This window comes from Lactuca virosa, chromosome 4 (assembly GCF_052849685.1).
Source record: "Lactuca virosa cultivar CGN04683 chromosome 4, Lactuca_virosa_CGN04683_v6, whole genome shotgun sequence".
In the NCBI taxonomy this organism is placed as follows: domain Eukaryota; kingdom Viridiplantae; phylum Streptophyta; class Magnoliopsida; order Asterales; family Asteraceae; genus Lactuca; species Lactuca virosa.
This window is the reverse complement of record NC_136429.1, coordinates 167670477-167676731: the sequence shown is the minus strand read 5'-3', so window position 1 is coordinate 167676731 and position 6255 is coordinate 167670477. Positions and strand designations below refer to the sequence as shown.

The 6255-nt window shown below is 34.4% G+C and overlaps 1 long non-coding RNA gene across 1 annotated transcript; it reads left to right on the top strand.

The window, feature by feature from the left end:
- Positions 1–525: 525 nt before the first annotated feature.
- Positions 526–1221, top strand: LOC145168598 (uncharacterized). Its single transcript, XR_013741955.1, has 2 exons — positions 526–657; positions 719–1221. It is a non-coding gene; the product is annotated as an uncharacterized LOC145168598 (long non-coding RNA).
- Positions 1222–6255: the final 5034 nt, after the last annotated feature.

The following is a 6255-nucleotide window of genomic DNA, read 5'->3' as shown; positions in this document are numbered from 1 at the left end:
GCCCATTGTTCGATTTGGATTCAAATACAGTTTGAAAACTTTTTTTTATGATTTATTTTTTAATCGACAAACTAACATATTCCTAATATTATCTATGTCCCAATTGTTCGATTTGGATTCAGATACGGTCTGAAAACCGATTTTGTTGTTTTTTTAAAGGACGAAGTCACATATTCTTAAATATCACATATTTAAACCTATGACCTTTTATTTGTGAGAATTATTCCTTACTGCCAGACCAAATGCCATTTGATAACCGATTTTGTTGATAACCAATTTTATCGAAACCAATTTGGTTTGATGTTATTGAATTTAACCGGATCATTTTCTAGATGTCGAAAGTTGGATTTAAACCAGATGATTGAAACCGGCAGGACAGACATAGGCGTAGGGCGACATGGCCCATGACCCAGGGCAAGAACTTAAAATGGATCGGTTTAGTAATTATTTGGGCCCAAATTTTAATCCACATACAGGTCCAAGTCCACCAGCGGTCTTAGTAATGGCAGCAAGGCATGAGGGGGATCGCAGCATCGTACGCACACGGAAAGTTTTCAGATGACAAGGAGACTTCACGCCATTTCAGAAAATGAGGAGACGAAATCAGACTCTCCGTCACTCCCCATTGCTTGAAGCCTTGAAATCCCGAATATATTGGTAAAAAAATCAAATTATTTATCAGTTTATCAGACTTTGATTTCCCATTTTCATTTTTCAGTTTCGTTGAGTCTTGAAATTAATGATTCTGATTAGTGATCAGCTTCTTGATTCCAGAATTTGATTGCTGATTATTTACTTGAAATTCTCAATACCCCGTCTTTGATTTTCGATTTGGGATTGAAGTATTTGGTTTTTTGATAACTCAATCCCGATAGGCACTGATGTAATTATTGAGTTCAAACTGTTCGAAGTTTGAATGCAATTTACATATACAGTTTTGACGTTTTGTTGCTTTTGATGATAATATTACTTACATTAAATTTTGAATGGTTTTATGTTATTGAAAATTGCCAAATTGATTGAATCGATATGTAATTGTGAATCTGTTTTCCGAGTAACTGTCAGTTTGTGTATTAGTTTGCCAAATACTCATTTGCAAGAGTGAATTTGTAAATTTGTTTGCCAATCCTAGTTCAATAATTGTGGATTTGGTTGCTAAATGCTCTTTTGTAATTGTGAATTTTGATTATCGTTTCGTAATTGTGAATGTTGATTATCGCTTATGTAATTGTGAATTTTGACTTTTTCAATATGCTTGCTAAATCTAGTCCACTGTTTGGTACAATTGGTAGTATACTAGTATCCAAATATTATTGTGAATTTTGACATTCTGCTCCCTAATACAGGTCAAGTAGTAATTGATTTTCACTTTTTTAACGAAAAATTAAATATACTTCTATATTTTCCTGCCATTAGAAATTGTTATAAATAGACTAAACTGCACAAATGGTCCTTGTGGTTTGGTCAAAATTGACACTTTGGTTCAAAAAAATTTGCACTAGCACTACAGGTCCAAAGTTTTCATTTTGTTGCGAGTTTCGTCCAATTTGCTTTGAACTTTTTCATTATGACGATTTTGCCCTTACTTTTTTTCTTTTTCAGTTTTTTTATTTATTTAAATATTTTTCTGTTTAAAAGAAAAAAATTTGTCTTTGCTATTTTACATTAATAATTTTTTTATAAAGAAAAAAATAAATAAAATATACAATCTCTCTCTCTCTCTCTCTCTCTCTCTCTCTCTCTCTCTCTCTCTCTCTCTCTCCACCGTCTTCCCCATCCATATTCCATCTTTGTGTTTCACTGTTGTTGCCAAGAGATACCCTCAAAGAGCATCTCCATCTCCAACAAAAAATTAGGCAAGTCGTCTGCATCCCTGATCAGCCCTCATCATCGCCATTCTCTCTCTCTCTCTCTCTCTCTCTCTCTCTCTCTCTCTCTCATTTCTTGCTTACCACCATCCAAAGAAGAAGAAACTGACTGCTGTCGTCAGCCTGGCCCCCCCTTCGCCTCCCTTCGTTCAGGTAGCACCACCCCAAACACCCACTTCGATCGTTGCTACCCTCCCTTTGAACCTTGACAGCCGAAGACAAGAGAAAGGAGATCGAAATTTGAAGTTAGGGTTTCTTGGTGGTTAGGGTTTTCAGATGCGGCGTTTTGCGACTGGAAATCAAGGGGAGAGACTTGAGGTGAAGGGATGGGTGTTTGGTGGTAGGGATTGCTTTAACAGGTGGCTTCGACAAGGGTTAGATTGACGGTGGTTCGTCTTCGAGATCGATTTAGATGAAACTATGCATAAGAATATGATTTTATCATCATTTTGTCTTCCATGTCTACGTCATGGTTCAGAGAAGACAAATCGGCGGAGGTCAATCGAAATCCATCTATCTACCTCGTCATATATGCTCCGAGATCTAAAGACGAAACGATATCTGTTCATGGATGTGTGTTTTCGTGTTTGAAGGCAATATATCGATTTCTTTCCCCTAAATCTATATCAAATCTTCAATGGTGGTGGTGATATTTTATTTTTATGAAAACCGTAACTGTAAAGATGTGTTTTGATTTCTAAAGTAGGTGTTCATGGATTTCTGATTTCTAATGTGATGTTCATGGATTTCTGAAGTGGTGTTCATGGATTGTATTTTTTTTTTTTGAAAAGAAACGAAGTGGTGGTGGAGAGAGAGAGAGAGAGAGAGAGAGAGAGTTTTGGTTTTTTAATTTTTCTTTTAATCAGAAAAATATTTAAATAAATAAAAAAAACTAAAAAAAACTAACAGCAATGGCAAAATCGTCTTTATAAAAAAGTTCAAAGCAAATTGAACCAAACTCGCAACAAAATGAAAAGTTTGGACCTCTGGTGCTAGTCTAAACTTTTTTGGACCAAAGTGACAATTTTCAGTTGACTACAGAGACCATTTGTACAGTTTTGTCTTATAAATGTCATATTTTGATAATATTAATAATATTTTAATACACTTGTTATTATTTTAAGTTGTTATTATTTTAAGTATGTATGAAGATAAATAGAAAGAAAAGTAAAAGAATATTTAATTTCTCGAAGAGAATACTAGTTTGTCCAGGTTAGACTGGAGGGAGTGGTGCCACACTCCCTCCTTTTACCGCATTTTTTTACAACACCCAAGGGGTGGAGAGTTAGGGAAGAGAGAGAGAGAAAGAAGAGAGAGATAGAGAAATAGACGAAGAGAGAGAGAAAGGGAGCGCTCCCAAGTTTTGTCACACTCACAAACTGCACTTCCAAAACCGTATAGAGGGGGCTTCCAAAACCCCATAGAGGGGGCGGTGTTTCAGTGCCACATCAGCTGAAACCGAACCCACACCCTCCAGCCTTATAATTTATGTAATGATTTTGATTGCAAAATTTAGTTTATGATAAAATAATTTTTATTGCCCAATACTAATTTTTATTGAGTATTGACGATTTCCATAAATTAATTTATGAGACGATTTTTATTGCCAAAATCTAGTTTCTATTAAAATAAAGGCTGATTCCCAAATACTAGTTTTCATAAGTACTTACTATCGCCACATACTAATTTCTCTATTTATGTGGATTTCTCTTATTTTTGCATGTTTTTGTTAATGGATATCTTTTAAATAAGGGATAATGAGTTAATCACGTTTATTTGTCTATTTGTCAAGTCATATACCTCTTTATATTCGATTATAAAATGACGTTTTCTATGTAGAGATTTTATATAGGGATACCTTCACTTTGGATATCATTTTTTTTCTATATTTATTTGTATTTGCATTTTCTTTAATTTTTTTTACCGGAGATCTTCTACGGCAACTTTATGATTACCTTCCCCTTACCCTATTTGTATGGGATTAGGGTAATGTTTTTGTATTAGATAATGGATAATGATTTATAAGGGTAACATAGTTTCTTATACATATTTAGTCTTTTTTTTTTGTAAACATATGTTCGATTTTCATTGAACTTGTTTAGACTGTTTACAAAATAACATTATAACCGGTAAGTGTAGGTTTTTGGCCAAAGATGAAATTTCCGGTCATCATCTCCGGTCAAACACATCTCTCTTACACATACAAACACCCAAAAATCCATATATCTTTTCTGAAGTTGAAAGTATTCTTGAGAGAAAGAAAGGAACCCAAATCTGATAAACACAAACACACACACTTCCAGATCTTACATACCCTAAATTGTGTTCATCCCTTAAACCCATTTGTCCATAAACCTTTATGTTCAATTTTGATTTTGTTCTTGAAAATGGATAGAAGAAAAAGAGTTCAAATCCGCCCAAGTACACATTAGTAGATTCGTGTTTCTGAATCTCACACCAACCTATTCGTTTTTTTCAAAATCGATTTCAAACACACATGAGCAATCACCTATTCGGGTTTTCATATTTGATTTCACACACATGTTTGTTCGACTTTTCATATTCGATTCATACACCCACTAAACTATGCTTTCATTTTCATATGGAGAGAGAGAGAGAGAGAGAGAACACAAATATTCTATTTAAAATTTGATTCCATGGTTTGTTCTCGAGAGCTTGAATTAAGAAAACCCAAATCCACAAATATGCAACGTGTTTATGAAATTGATGAGAATAATAGGTTTGCTTAAGAGAAATTATATATCAGGTTCAAAGCTCTGTCGGAAAAATCATATTTGAGTAGAGAAGATGATCGGAGTCTCGTCAGAGTGGTCAAGCGCCTGAAAACTAGCAAAACCTACACCAACCTATCATAATGGTATTTTGTGAACAATACAAACAAGTTTAATGATTATATATGAATGAAAAACATAAATGACTAAATGTATACAAAAACAAAACGATGTTACCTTATAAGTCACGATCCATTTAAATAAAACATATATTACAATTTTATTTTATAAGTAGTTGTTACGTATGTGTTTGGTGCATTGTAGGATACAAACATAAGGGTATTAGTATTTATCTTTTTTTTTTGCCATGGAAAGTCAATGCAAACATGGAAATCGACTATGAAAAAATTCAATGAAAAGCGGAAAAAACTTGTATGAAACCGATTTCACCAACTCCTACATTTTAATCCCACGATCCATTTACAATTCAACCGGTTTGAGAACAATCGGTTTTCAATGGTAGCTTAAAAAGCCAAAGTGATTTTAAAATGGTGTGTCTTATTAGTATTTTTAAGCGTAACTGGACTAACAATGGTCAAAATTTTAACAAATTGGTAAACGAAGTGTCCAACTAAAGAAAAAAAAAACGAATGTTAAAATCGAAATTTTGTAAAAACTTAATAACTTCCATGAAATTTGCCCATGATATATTTGGCCCTGCTTAATACCATGTATCCTAAATGAAATCCAATCATAAATGTCACAAATAAAACAAACTGAAACTCATCTAATATATAAATAAGTTGTCATGTAACATATCAATAGCACTACAATGAATTAAATTATAAAACATCTCTTAAAGGGAGTAAATTACTTTTTTTCATATGGTTATATAAGGCTACCTTTGGTCATGTGTCAATCACTTTTAGCCTTTGATTTGGTAATGTGAGGACTCGACGTATGGACCCGATCAGTTGGGTCAGAAGGTCGTTAGAGCCACAATGACAAGATAACTAGTGGCAATTGTTGACAGACAAAGATTTCGTTCGGAAAGTGTAACGACGTAAAGTATCAAACCAAAATTTTCATTTTCAAACACAATAAACACATGTCACATTTTCTCAAAAACTTCGAATATCAATCATCAATACATTTTTCAAAAAATATTTATCACGAATCCAGGACCCACAAAATATAACTCCAGCTCAGGTGTGTGTGTGTGTACAATCAAGCCGGTGCCTTCCCGCGATCCTCGGAAGTACCTGAAACACATAACACATAACACGGTAAGCACGAAGCTTAGTGAGTTCCCCAAAATACCACATACACTCATTAGCCACTCGAAGCTATAACTCTGTAAGACCCTCCGGTCTATGTGTCTCAGTGGGACCCTCCAGTCCCATAATTTGTTGGACCCTCTGGTCCGGTCTCAGTGAGGACCCTCCGGTCTCACAGCTTGTTGGACCCTCCGGTCCGGTCTCAGTATCACATAATATAGCATACATATATCACACAGACAAATGTACAACTCAAGTAAGCACATAAAACCATCTGGTCACACATAATTACCACTTTAGGTAAAGTATAGTGAGAAGACTCACCTGAAGCAGCAATCATAACATATGGACCACCAAAATGGCTAATATGGATTTCCA